The 14,889-nt window shown below is 40.6% G+C and overlaps 1 protein-coding gene across 1 annotated transcript in view; it reads left to right on the top strand.

Moving 5' to 3' along the window:
• The first annotated feature begins 7,386 nt into the window (after positions 1-7,386).
• THBS2 (thrombospondin 2) overlaps positions 7,387-14,889 on the top strand; it is a 285,177-nt gene continuing 277,674 nt past the window's right edge. The window contains exon 1 of the mRNA XM_033937149.1: positions 7,387-7,525. The gene's annotated coding sequence lies outside the window, so the exon portion shown is untranslated. The remainder of the gene's footprint in view (positions 7,526-14,889) is intronic.

Raw genomic sequence — 14,889 nt, 5'->3', positions numbered from 1 at the left:
GGACACTGAGGGAAGAGTTGTAACATATAAAAACAATTATAAACATATACGGTATATAAAAACATAAAACTGTACATATAAACCATATGCATAATTAAAACATAAAATGCATATTAAACACAAAGGGAGCAGAAGCATATAAAACCAAATGTGTTAATAAAACATAAAGCCATATATTACCAAATGCATTAATAAAATATAATGCCAACATAAATTAATAAATAAATAAATGCATAAATAGAACATAACCACAAAATGAATAATTGAAAAGCTTAAAACCAAGATGAATAAATTAAAAATATGATAAAGCGACCAGACCAATATGAATCAAAGCAAGAGACAAATTTAAAATGCAACGGGAACAAGGAACATTATAATGAAAGTCAGGCAAAGGACAGATTTGAAATATAAAGGGGACATCCCCCTTGTCTTTCTTTGCTGTTTAGTAAAAGTGTGCCATTGTATCTATGTCTATGCATTCTTATGTTTCATTATAACCTCTGTAGTTCTAACTGGAATACAAAACAAGAGGCCAAACATTCCTGGGAGGTTAGTTCAAAAAATGTATCGATCTAACAGGCGGAGATTAAAAAGATAAGCTTTCAAAATTTTCCAGAGTGAAAGATGAATAGTAATGACCTGAGTTTGTTTTGGCAGAGCGTTCCAGAGTTGAGAAGCTTGAGAATCGAATCTGCCAGAAAAAAATTACTTTTGACTTCAAATCTCTAGGATTTGGGAATTGTAAGGTTAGCGAATTTTGAAATACTACAGATCTTACTCTAGGAAGAGAACCAATTAAATAAAGAGGAGCTTGACCGTACAGTATTTTAAAAATCAGTGTACATAACATAATTCTCACCTCGACCGGAAGCCAATGAAGATTAACAGTAGTGTAACCTTATTGAACCCACGGGAAGAAAAGATCAATCTAGCCTCCACATTCTGGATTTTTGCAATATTTTCAGTAAAAACCTGTACAGTTTAAATATTCAAACCTTTCATTCTATCCGAGAAAAAAATTCCCACAGACCTTTTCTGCTGGAGAGGAGGCGTGGCCTAGTGGTTAGAGCAGATGCTTCAGCACCCTGAGGTTCTGAGTTCAATTCCTCCCCCCCCCCCTGCAACTCCTTGTGACTCTGGGCAAGTCACTTAACTCTTGATTGCTCCAGGTACAAAATAGATACCTGTCTAAAATATGTAAATCACTTTGATTGTGTAAATCACATAGAAACAAGCAGTATACAAGTCCCATCCCCTCAGTTCTTTGGTAGGTGAAAGTGCATTGCTTATCAGTAGGGTTCACGCCAATGTAGGCTCTATGAATTATTGTTTTCAGATTCCAGCACAAAATAAACTTCCCTATTAGATATGAACTTGGTAGAAAAACACAAATTAAACTGAATCAATAAAGCAGCTTCAAAGTATATCTAATTGGAAGCAGCAATCTTTTCTAATTCTGGGAAAGAATAGACAGACTCACTCATTGGAGTGATAACACCAGAAAGACTCATCTAATCTAATCTAAGGCTTGGCTTTATATACCGAGACATCATTCCAAGAAAGCTCGACTCGGTTTATAGTACTTAACTTAACAAATAAAAAACATAAAGAATAAGACTAAGTTTCGGGAGATTCATTTTCAAAGTGTTTAGCAAATAAAATTGTTTTTAAAGACTTACGAAAAAGTTGAAATGAACCAGAACTCCTTAAAAGGAGTGGAAGATCATATACCAAAGTTGAGAAAACATAAAAATCAGAAATTGACTAAAAATCTTGACTCCTTTAATCCCTTTCTTGGAAGGAAGAGATAATTTAAAATTGTTGATTACCTCTTGCAAAGGAGAATCTGTAAACGTTCCAAGATAAAGGAAGGAGAGGAGTAAAGATACCATATAGGATTTTAAAGACAACACAAGCACGTTTGAATTGAACTCTAAAATAAACCGGGATCTAGAGCACTGTCTTACAAAATATTTCCAGCCATGGCTCACTAAGTAGGTGGCCGTGGCTAGAGGGCACCCGGAGGCACGTGGACGTCAAAGCGATGACATCGCATTGATGTCTGCGCATGTGCGAAGGCCCTGCAGATGGGACCTTGAGAGATTTGAGGAGAAGAGGAGAGGTGCCGGGGAGCAAGAGAAGCGCCGGTGCCGGCTGACTGTTTACAGGATGTGCCTTTTTCCGCAAGAGGCACGTCCTGTAGACCAGTGATTCCCAACCCTGTCCTGGAGGAACACCAGGCCAATTGGGTTTTCAGGCTAGCCCTAATGGATATGCATGAGAGAGATTTGCATATGATGGAAGTGATAGGCATGCAAATTTGCTTCATGCATATTCATTAGGGCTAGCCTGAAAACCCGATTGGCCTGGTGTTCCTCCAGGACAGGGTTGGGAATCACTGCTGTAGACGGTCGGCCGGTGACTCTCCTCCTCGCTGGCGTCTTGCAGCACACTTTGAATCTCGCCGCGGCACACAGTTTGCGATTCACTGATCTAGAGGTAGATTCTGATGCCACCTGAGGAAAGAAGCAGCAGCTTAACATTGGAAGAGTCATTTGCTGCTGCTTCTTAGTAAGAGAAACGTGTGCTTTAAAGAGATCATGTTACTCCTTTACAAAGAGGATAGCTATTCATTAGTTAAGAAGGTGGAATGTAGTCACGGAAAATCTTATTTTGTAGGATTGGATACATGTTAAACTTTCCAGACAGTAGTTCCTTGTGCTTTGTACCTGGTAAATCTACAAGGACAGAGATAAGTGTGCTTTTTGTTTATACACGTACTTTCTTGTAGATATGTCATATTAGTGACTTTTCAGATAATAGAGGCAGGTAGGGCATGTGCGATGATGTCATAAGTGGAACTATCCCCAGCCTCCCTGTGGCTATTTGATTTGTTCACGTCACTGAGCACTTTCATATATATTTCTTTATTTAATGTATTCTTGTACTAATTCTCTAGTAAATTATATATTTTTATGTGAGAATTTTTGTTTTATAGTTTATATTCTCTCTGGTCTGATTTTTTTGGATTTCCTGGTAAATGTTTGCCATTTTAAACTATAATGGCCCAATATTCAAAAGCACTTAGCCATAAAATAGCAGCTGTGATCTGCAAGAGTTCCAGCCATCAGCTTTCATCAACACTATCCATATAGCGATACTGAAAATTCTTACAGACTGCCCCCCACATTCTCTGAATAGTGCCAGGTTAGAGCATGGACATTCTGCCGAACTCTACAGACAAATGCTGTGATATTCAGCTGCTATTTGTATAGCTATGCAGTTCAATTTAGAATGACCAAGGCTGTCTTAATTTAATCCAAATAGCCTGCATAAGTGCCCTGGTCAGCACTGACCCAGGATATTCAGGGCTGGGTCATTTCTGGTGACCAGCATTGAGGTTTTAGCTGATGCTAATTTACCCTCCCCCCACCCCCCTTTTTACTAAGTCGCGATAGTGGTTTTAACCGCGGCTCAAAAAACTAAATGCTCCGACGCTGCTCCAATGCTGATAGAATTCCTATGAGCATCAGAGCAGCGTTGGAGCATTTAGCCACCCGGGCTGCGGTAGAAACCTCTATCGTGGCTTAGTAAAGGAGGGCCTTAACCAGCCAAGTGAATATTTAGTGCTGGCCTGCTATTTATGTGTCCCGATTTACCCGCTAAACTTAGCCGTCCAGCACAGAATATTGCCAGTTATCATGTGATATAGCCGGTTAAGTTTCAGTGCTGAGTGTAAATATTCAGCCATGCTAACCAGTTATCTCACTAAATATTCACGGTTGGACAAGGAAATTCTATTTAATCGGTCAGTTGCCTTTTCTGGCCAGTTAAACAGCTTTGAATATTGAAGGTGGAGGGTGGCATAGATACTGGATGTCCATAGGATCAGCATTGGTCAACACTTTCCACATATACTTAGGGCTGCTCAGCATCTGCCAGATTTTGTATAGGTCATCTAGATCTGTGCCTAAACTAATTAGCCAGTTAGGCACCATCAATCAACTACTGGTGTTTAAAAACACTTAATTGGTAATAATTAAGAATTATGCATGGATCTGTCCTATGCACTGTCTATAACATCGTCACTCCACAGAGTTTTTTTGGTTTTCTATGCACTGTCTATAACATGCACACCTACATTTCATAGCATGCAACTTCAAAGGGAGTGTAGCCATGGAAGGGGCATGGGCAGGTCAAGGGTGATCCCAGAATTTATGTGCAGTGTTATAGAATGCCTGCATTTGTGTGCCTAACTGCAGTTCTAGTGCAATGTGTCTAGTAGTCTTGAACACTAGGGTTATGCATCTGAACCCGCAAGTTGCTTGCAGAATGATATCACTCATCTTTCAACTCCACCTCCTTTCCAGTAGGCTTGCTCCTGCCCCCTCAGATTTTCTTCTGCAAGCAAGTTGCTCAGATGTGTTTATGATCTGTAGTTTCATTTATTTATTTATTTGGGGGGGGGGGGGTCCTGTTGTTTTAAGTTTGAGGCTTGCTGCCCAAATTTTTCCTCTTGTTAGGACCTCTGCCTGGGAGAAGCTAAAGTCTGCTGCTAACAGGATCAGCCCTCAGGGACACATGTCTACCCAGTGTGATGTAATATTTTTGGAGTTCGGGGGCTGTACCCAAGTAGCTGTTCATATCCCTGATTTATCAGGAGCTAGAGCACAGGCTGGATCCTTCCTAGCTTGACTGGGATTATTAGAAAAAACCTGTGAGGCAGAGTTTTCCATTTGTTCCAGCTGTACTTCTGAGATGAGGCAGGCAGGCACCACATGGCACAGTACGGCCTTTGGGGTAAACCAGGGGGAGGTCTTGAAAAGTCAAATTTGAGGTTTCCTGGGGCCAAAGCTAGGGTCCCCTTCCTCCAAACCCCTTTTCCTGTTGTTGTTGAACTTCAGGGGAGCTCCTTGGCTGTGTTTGGTTACTGCAGATGGGTAGGCTGGGTGGGCCATTTGGCCTTTATCTGCCATCATGTTTCTATGTTTCATAAGTTCACTGGCGGTGGCCATCTTAAATTTTTTCCTAAAGCCTCTATCTGTCTCAAAACCCTTTGATTTTGCTTAAAATTGATAGGGATCGACCCCTCAGGCCTTTCTACCCCTGTATTATGCCAAGTTTATGCTGGATGATCACCTGAGGAGCATCCGTGTGCCACAAAGCACACAGGAGGGGCAGGAGCTTTGGACTCAGCATCTTCTGAGTCCTCCAGAGGCTGTCTAAGAGGTCCTTTCAGGGGTCATGACAGAGGTTCAGTGGGAGCAGAAGGCAGAAAGTCTCTGGTTCTCACCCTTCTCTAGCTTCCAAGAAATCACAATGACACCAGATCAGCAGTTGCTTCCCCCATCCCCCCCGCCCACCCAGATAGGGAGCAGGCTGTTGGCTTACTGGACAGTCTGGGCACAGATAGACACAGATCGTTGGGTGCTGGAGGTTGATTGAGAAAGTTACAAGATTGAATTCTGTGCCCTCTTCCAGACCTCTTTTTAGATTCTCCATCCAGCCTGAGAGAACCCGCAGGCCCGGATTCTGTATAGGACGCCTGTCCCGGGCGTCCTATACAGAATCGGAACAAAACCTGCCCAAAGTAAACCCGATTGTGAATCGACATCCATGTTGCAGATACTGGTTACAGAATCGGGTTTGTTTAGATGTGGCCGTTATACTTAATCGTGGCAAGGGATCTCCCTGCCGCGATTAGTATAGCGGCCATGACTATGGCCGCCAGTCTCCTGTCTTCCCCCCCCCCCGACAATCATGGCAGGAGGGTGCCCAACCCCTCCTGCTGACAGAACCCCCCCACAACAACCCCCCAAACAAAATGCACCATCCCCCTCCCCAACAGCCGCCCAAAGATCTCCAGCAGGAGGGTGCCCAACCCCTCCTGCTGGATCTCCCAATGGCCCCCCTAAAGATTGCCGGCAGGAGGGTGCCCAACCCCTCCTGCTGGGCCCCCCCCCAAATGAACCCCTTCGGAACCCCCCTTGGGCTCAGCTGCAAGTTGGCTGGACAGGTCCTCGCACTGTCCAGTCGGCAGGCCCGCCTCCATCCAAATGAGGTGAGGTGAGGTAGGCCCGCCGCTCCCCTTCCCAACCCAAAGGATCCTTGGGCCTGATTGGTCCAGGTGCCTAAGACCCCTCCCACTATAGGAGCATTTTGCTAGCCTAAATTGTAAGCGTCTCCCGCTCTGCTAGGGAGACGCATAGGGCTGCCTAGGTTTGCCTAAGGCTACCGCCTAGCCTTAGGAGAGCTTAGGCGGGCTTGCGAGCCTCACTAGGCTCCCGGAGGCGCCTTCAATATAGGCGGCCTGCCTGGGGAGCATTTTTTTAAGAAAATGTGCCTCTCAATTGGCTGATTAGACAGCTGTAGGACACCTACAGCTGCCTACAATCGGGACGCACTTTGCAGAATCAGGGCTTCAATGTCCAGGCAATGGTGCAAAGGCTCGGTCATCTCTATTACAAGATCTTCACTGAAATCAGCAGGATATTGATTTGCCAGTGATTTTGATTTTTCTTTCAGCTTATCTACAAGAATTGTTAGGTACTTCCAGAGGAAGCTGAACTTCTCAGAAATGTTCACGGCAACATTGAAACAAACTGTGAGTCCACCAATAACATTATCCAACATCACACAGAAAACAGACTTTTTGAAATATGCTTCTTCAGGAGAGTCATCCATTTCATGTTGTTGTGACAATTTGGCATCTTCACCATGGAACCTCCTTTTGCGTTTTGCATCACCACGACTTCCATGTAGTTTAATTTCTATATGTAAATTAGAAGCAACATGCTTAGCTTCACTCCATATACTTTTCCAGCTGTTGCGGAGATCTGGCAGTTCTGAAATCAAGGTTTTTATGTTGGACACTTCAACATCCAGTGTTGCATTTCTAGATTGGATAACTTTGTTACAGATATCAACTGGGAACTAATATTTTGTACCATACAACAGACATTATCAAACAAATGAATGATGTGTTACATGGAGAGTCCTGTCATGCTAGAAGAAACCCTGCAGTGATCTAAAACTATCCCTAAACCTACCCCTAGAAGCAGGCGGGTTAGGGAAACTGCCCTGCAGAATTTATCCCCAGTGAAAGGCAACCTAAAAGGGACCCGATTATACTTGCCTAGTTCTAATATAGGGAATGCTAAAAGCAAAGAACTACAAGGACCAGCATGTACCAGGCAGGTGATAGCAAAACCAACAAAGGGATTAGCTCCTGTAATCAGCTCTGCTGGGGATAGGGTTAATGAGCAGGGAAGCTATCCAGGCTTATTAGCAAAGCACCAGAGAACCACAGGTGTTTTGAGGGGCAATCAGCCCAGGCTAGAGAAAAGAGTGTGTTCTCTAGGCCAAAGTAGGCAGAGGGAGAGACAGTCACAAGCCTACAGGATACCTGAATCCTTGGAGAAAAGCAGACCTGTGCCAGCCAGGAATCAGAGGACAGAAGCCAGCATTCCCCACAGAAAGCAAAGAGTAAACCTCAGGTCTGAAACTTCTAATCATTCTTCTGAAGGTAATGATGAATTTGATACAGAAATGCCAGATGAAATGCTGGTAAATGATGTTGCAATGGAACCTGAGGAGTCATGCTTGTTTGAGAGCATGATTACAGAGTAAAGTGTGGGGAAATTAAAAATGCTGTTTCTGATAAGGTGGTGTTGCCTCACAAGATTAAGAATATCAGAAGAGTTAAGAATTACTGCCTCTGATTGAATTAAGAATACCAGAAGGATCAGGAATTACTGCTTCTGATGTAATTAGTTAAGAATTACTATTTCTGAATTTTCATAATCACAGGAGAACTGTGGAGAACCACAAGCAGGTTGCAGGTTCCAGGACTGAAATTGAAAAGTTATTTTTTTTGTGTGTTTTGCTTGAATTTTAGTAGTGAATAAAGCATGGTGGTCTAACAGGCTGTTTAGCCACCAATGAGAGTTTCTGTTTGTATGTTTTTGGAATTTCACTACAATATAAAACCAGAAAATAAAGTAATCTTAAAATTCACACTAAACACCTGTACTGGATCTTTTATTTTGATTCAGACACCCCTCTACCCCTCCATGCCTCATTCAACCGCTCAGCTGAGGCTTGAATGACCCATGTCAGGGCTTGGGCTACTCCAGTCCAGGTCTTACCTGGTCACAGATGTCACATAAGACAAAGTTTCATTAATCTCTGTTTTAGTTTTGGCAGTTAGGTTCAGCTTAAAGAGGTCTTCTAATGCTAATTTGATGCCAGGCAGATGGGCTTCACACTTTCAATATGGTCTGACCACCGTGTACTAGATATGCCATAAAGAGAACAGCCAATATGATTTTGCAAAATTTTCCATCGACGTGGACTAGAGCTAAACAAGTTATAAACAGTTTGTATAGTTCCAAAGAATGTTATGGTTTCAGGAATACCTTCTGCATCATCATTTCCACACAAATTGAGTGTGTGGCATCCACATGGAGAAAATATAGCTGTTGGACATTGCTCAAGTATTCTTGCTTGTGCACCTTTATATTTTCCTGACATGTTGGCTGCGTTGTCATAACCTTGGGCTTCATTGGGTCCCCTGGAGCTTCATAGGCCCTGGAATGATGTACTGGCTTTACCCACCTCTCCTCGGGCCTGCGGAGACATGAAACCACAAGAGAGGGATACAAGCACAGCCTTATTATTTTGGCTGTAGCTGAATTTTTAGGGTTCTTGGAGCTGTAAATGCAGTTGGTCAGAGGGATAAAGGTAGGCTGCTGAAAGCTATGAGGTTTGGTGCATATGCGTGCCTGTTAATGTGTATGTGAACAGAATGTATGAGTTCTATAGAAGAGTGTACATGTGAGAGTTCCAGAAGAAAAAAAAACATTTGTCAGTTAGGACTTGGATATAAAGCAGTGAGGATGCTGTAGTGTGAGTAGGGATTTCAGGAGATTTTTGGGGGTGATACCAGTAATTGATTGAAAAACTGTTAGAGTAAGATAGTCTGTAGAGAAGTCAGTTGGAGAAGGTTTTTGATGAATTTTCATGGTCATTTAGAGAAATTTTAATGTTGATAAAAAATATTTTGGAAGTCAGTGGTTCCCTTAATGAGGCTTTGTAGTACAATAACTGCCTGAACAGTTTAAAAATTACAGTTGGTGGTGTTAAACTTATTTTTAACAGAATTTGGTGTATTATTCTAAGTAGTTTGGAAATTTCTGTGTAGAAATAGTTTGAAAAGAGAGAGACAGTGTGAGAGAGAACAAAGAAGTAAGGAAAAATTGTCTTGCATTTGAAAAATTTGGAAAGATAAAGTTCCTAGAAGAGATTTTTTTTAAAGACGTGATTATCCTTAATGAGTTCTTCTCAAGCTAAGACCTAAAACATTGGCGTCTAAAAGCAATATTTTAAAATTCATTACCTGAAGTAATATTGTGGATTTCCTAAAGTTTGAGAGAGAAGGAGAGGATTTTTGTTTAAAAACTGACTTAGAATGCTGAAGCAGTGCTTGTGTGCTGAGATGTGCTGCACTGTTAATCAGCCAAGGTTTTAAAGAATGCTCTGTTTTTAACTGGAGTAAAGGGAAAAAGGCCTGTTATTTGTGACTTTCCTAGAATTGTGATCTTTGGTAGCTGCTGAAATTAAATTTATTATTGTGTGAATTTTATTGTGGCTTCTGGTGGTTATAAATTCATTTTTGATATCCACATACTTGGTGGTTTAGCTTAGGGAATTATAGTTACCGTATTTTTTTGCTCCATAAGATGCACCTGACCATAAGACGCACCCACCTCTAGAGGAGGAAAAACTAAGAAAAAAATTCTTAACCAAATGGTGTGCACTGTCCCTTGTTCCCCCTCTGGTAGTCTAGTGGTAGGCTGGGCCAGGGTGCAGGGCACATCTAGTGGTGAGAATGTCTAATGGTAGGCAGCCCCAAGCCAGCCAGCCCGAAATCAGTCAGCTAGCCCCAGCTCCAGGCAAACCAGCCAGCTCCAGGCCAGCCAGCTCCAAACCAGCCAGCCAGCCTCAGGCAAGTCCCCCCCCCCCCCCCCGTACCTTTTTAAAATTCTGCCATCAGCTCTAGTCGGCTTTGCTCCCTCCCTGCCTGCCTGCCGCAGCAGCCTTCGCTCATCTGGGCTCCTCATTTTGGCCAGCAGCAAAACAAATCAGCAGCGCGGCCATCAGGAGCAAACTTTACACTCTCCCGCTAGGCCCCATGCTGCTTTCTGAATGGCTGCCATACGTTTTCACAAGTCCCACGAGAACCTATGGCAGCCAATCGGAAAGCAGCACGGGGCCAAGTGGGAAAGTGTAAAGCTTGCGCCTGATGGCCTTGCTGCTGATTTGTTTTGCCGCTGGCCAGGAAATGAGAAGCTGGCTGGACGCTGGCCCACCAAGTAAAAAAGGAGGAACAGCGAGCGGACAGAACAGGGGGGTTAAAAAAAAGGAGGTGCAGCGGGTGGGTGGGTGGGTTTAAAAAGGAGGTGCGACAGCAGTGGGCGGGTGGGTTTAGAAAGGTGGTGCGGCGGTGGGCAGGTTTTACAATGGTTCGGGAGGAGGGTAACAATTTGTACCTTCACTTCATAAGATGCACCGAGATTTCCACCCATTTATGGAGCGAAAAATACGGTAATTTTATTTTGAAACAGATAAAAATACAGGGCTTTTTCACCTAAGAAGACACTGAAGTAACACACACAGAGGAAGTGAGGGTTTTGCTGCCTCTTAATTTACTTTAAGGCAGTATAGTAGGTAGTACAGATACTGAGGCCCCGGCATTCTAGTTCAGGCATTTCACCAGTGGCATTCCAGTGCAACAGTCCAGCAAGGATTTCCTGGTAAGTGATGAAGGGCCCGATGAACAAAGGTTTCAATGTAAGAGGGTTTTTTGTGTGTGTGCACACATCCAAAATTTTCATTTGGTTGAGGATATTTATCTGACCTGAAGAGTCTTTGATAAGAAGTTTTAATTCCTGCAGGAAACATAACATTATGTTAAACAAGTTAATGTTGAAAGAAAACTACACTAGATAAAAAAGTGAAGAAAACAGAAAAGAAGCAGGAAAGGGGATATTTACCTGTATAAAGGGTCTCCTTGTTAACATTACACTTGTGAGGAAAAGAAAGAAATAATTTTACACAAAGTAACCTTGCATATATGAAAATTAGTTGTTGACAAGGTGGAAAGTATATTACAATGGTACTTATCTGAAAAGTTATTTTAGTATTATTATTTTTTTAATTCTTTATTCATTTTCAAAATTACAATAAGTGTTATATATGTTCAATCACATTAACAATATATACATCACTTACAAGCTATCATTGGTACATTACATAAACTCTTATCCCTACCCCCCTTTCCACCCCTCCCTCCCATATATTCCAATATCTTATAGAATATGTAATAATAAAATATCCTCCCCCATCACTCTTAAACTGATAAATTTAAGGGAAATAATGTCAACTAATCTGTACAATATTTTGTTAATGGTTTCCACACATCCTAAAATTTCTTAAAATATCCCCGCTGTATTGCAATAAATCTTTCCATTTTATAGATATGGCATAAAGAGTTCCACCAAAAATTATAACTTAATCTTCTCCAATCCTTCCAATTATATGTAATTTGTTGAATGGCAACACCAGTCATTATAAGTAATAATTTATTGTTGTTCGCAGAAATCTGACTTTTTGCTCTCATTTCCATTCCAAATATCACAGTATCATAGGATAATGCCATTGGGTTATCTAATAAATTATTAATTTGGTCTCAAATTGATATCCAGAAATTCATAATAAATGGGCAATGAAACAATAAATGCTGCTTCTAGATGGCAGTGCCAACATTTATTAGACAAAGAGCTATCTAATTTTTGCAACCAAACAGGGGTCCATAATGCTCTATGCAACAGAAAAAAACAAGTTTGTCTCGTAGATGCCGACACTGTACATCTCATCCTCCAAGACCAAATTCGTGGCCATTGAGATGCCGTAATTTCATGCTTAATCTCAATGCTCCAAATATCTCTTAGACCAGTTTTTAATTTCTTTTTAGTAAATCCATTTAATACTTTGTACCACTGAGTGGCCTGGTGACCCAAGAAGTCTGCCTGAAAACTTAGAAACTCTATACTATAATGATTATTAAGGTTTTTCCAATCAGGGAACCCCGCCTGAATGGCATGCTTCAGTTGTAACCATCTAAAATTTTCTGATTTATTAAGTCCAAATTTATGTTACAACTGTGAAAATTCAAGCATAGTACCATTAGAAATAACATCATCCAATATACGTATTCCTGCTATCATCCAATGCTTCCAGACTAGCCTTTCTCCGCCAATTTGGATCTTGGAGTTTACCCATATAGATTGATTTGTAGATTTGTAAATTGGAATAGTTGTTAAATTGCTTACATACCACAATGTTTTCCATGTATCGGCTAGTATTCTATTATCTTTACTGTAGCTAGGCATTTTGATACTGAGTACATGGCACAGGCGCAATGGAGACATGAGTTGCCATTCTAACCACAACCAATCTGTTAGTTTTTCCATGAGTTCTGGGAGTTCCCAATACATACCCTGGTGCAAAATATAGGCTTGATAGTACCTATAAAAATTGGGAAAATTTACCCCTCCCTCTGAAATTGATCTTTGTAAGGATACCAAAGCCACTCTAGGAGTTTTACCCAGCCAAATAAATTTTAAAAGAATGCTATTTAATTTTTTATAAAAGGACCCTTGAAAATATACCGGCAACATACCCATCTGATAACAAACCACAGGCAAAATCATCATCTTGATAGTTTGATCTCTCCCCCACCATGAAAGGTGTAAAGGATTCCATTGCTCACACATTCCGTAACCTTCTGTAATAACGATTTTTCATTTATTTTCATTGTTTCATCCAATGTATTTTTAATCCAAATGCCTAAATACTTTATTCCATCTTCCTTCCAAAGAAAAGGAAATGAATCAAACAAACCCTTTGTACAATGAATATTGAGTGGAAGAATTATTTAGACCAATTTATCTTATAACCTGAAAATTTCCCAAATTTCTCAATCATTTTAAGTAAACATGGAATGGTTGTCTCAGGATTTCTCAAATAGAGCAAAATATCATCCGCATAAGCCGAGACCTTATATTCTCGATCCTTATAGGGAATACCCTGAATCTCCTCCGCCTGTTGAATAGCTAATAACAAGGGTTCTAAAACAATATCAAAAAGCAAAGGAGATAAGGGACATCCTTGTTTAACCCCCCGTTGCAACCTAAAACCTTCTGAAAAATTATTGTTAATATACAGTTTTGCAACAGGGGAACTATATTCTTTTAATATTATTAAACTTCTGAATGAAAATCTGAAAGACACAAGAAACAAATTATTTGTGCACTTTACTTGATAGAGGGAGTTAAGAAATTTTAAGTGATTTTAATTGAATTTTAAAAATTACAATAACAAATGTTGCATTTTAATTGAATATGTTTTTAATGGTTTTACAATGACCTTAAATACATGAAAGGCACTTTAGATTTATGGGAAGCGCTTTGATCTGGGTCTCCTTCGGAAGAGAATTTGTGAATTATTATGGTGCAATAAATATTTAGGGTTCCTTTTAGTAAGCTGCGATAGTGTTTTTAGCGCACGCAGAATATTAGCGTGAGCTAACCCCCACGCAGAATATTAGCACACGCTAACCCCCACGCTATGCGGCTAGAGCTAATGCCAATTCAATGGTGGCGTTAGCGTCCAGTGCATGCGCTAAAACCGCTTTTGCAGCTTAGTAAAAGGAGCCCTAAATTTATTTTGAATTGGCATCTGTGAAAGCATTTTCCTTTACCAGGTGTACATTGTGGCTAACGCCACTCAGAGATTTTGCGAAGTTTTATACTACTGCAGTATGTTCGGGAGGAAGTGTACTCTGACCCTGGGGAAATTTTACTTACCACCCGGTGCTGTGACCTCAGCTAATTAGCTGTTGCATTAGGTCAAAGTAGCGCTGAACCCCAGAAGGAGCTGCAGGGGTTTTCATTTTCAAGATGGTATTACCAATAGCAATTCTTGGGAAGAACGCAAATGCCCGGTTGATTGATATATAGTTATCAAATCTGTCAGGTTACCTAGGCATAACCCATATCAAATTTTGAAAATAAAAATCAGACTTTTAAATTCGATTCTTGCCTCAATTGGCAACCGAATGCAATTCTCGTAATAGTGGGGTAATTGATCAAATCTGTTTTCCCTCTAGAATAAGTTTAGCAGCAACATTTTGCAAAATCTGCAATCATTTCATCTGTTTGGCAGGAAGACCTAGCAGACATATGTTACAATAATCCAAGGAAGTATTAGAGTCTGAATTACAATATAACCTGCATATAACTTCTCTCAAAGAAATATTTCATTCTGTTCAACAATTTTAATTTAGAACACATTTTTTGATCATGCAATTAACCTGAGTTTCCATAGTTAGATCTGTATCCAGCCCAACCCCCAGGAATTCAATTTCATTTTTTAATTTATCCTCCATATTTTGGAGTTTCACTGCTTGATTTCCTTTACCCCACTGTCACATTAGTTCTGGTGGTTTTGACCAAATTACATTTGTCTTATCTGAGTTTAACTCCAGAGACTGTTGGGACATCCAATTAAAGACCTCCATGAACACATAATTCATCAAGATCTTAACTGAGGACACATTTATTTATTTAAATATTTATAGCCCGCATATCCAACAATTCTATGCGGCTTACAACATAACATACATAGTAACAATAAGTAAATAAAGAGACAAGCATACATTCAAGATAAATCAACTAAAACAGATAGGAAAATAAGGAAAGAAAAAAATGGTCTTACTCTTCATCTCCTCCTTATCTAATCAATTTGCAAAGCAATGCTCAAATAAGG

This window comes from Geotrypetes seraphini, chromosome 3, assembly GCF_902459505.1.
Source record: "Geotrypetes seraphini chromosome 3, aGeoSer1.1, whole genome shotgun sequence".
Lineage (NCBI taxonomy): Eukaryota > Metazoa > Chordata > Amphibia > Gymnophiona > Dermophiidae > Geotrypetes > Geotrypetes seraphini.
The sequence above is the reverse complement of the archived record's forward strand: the minus strand, read 5'-3'. Positions and strand labels throughout refer to the sequence as shown.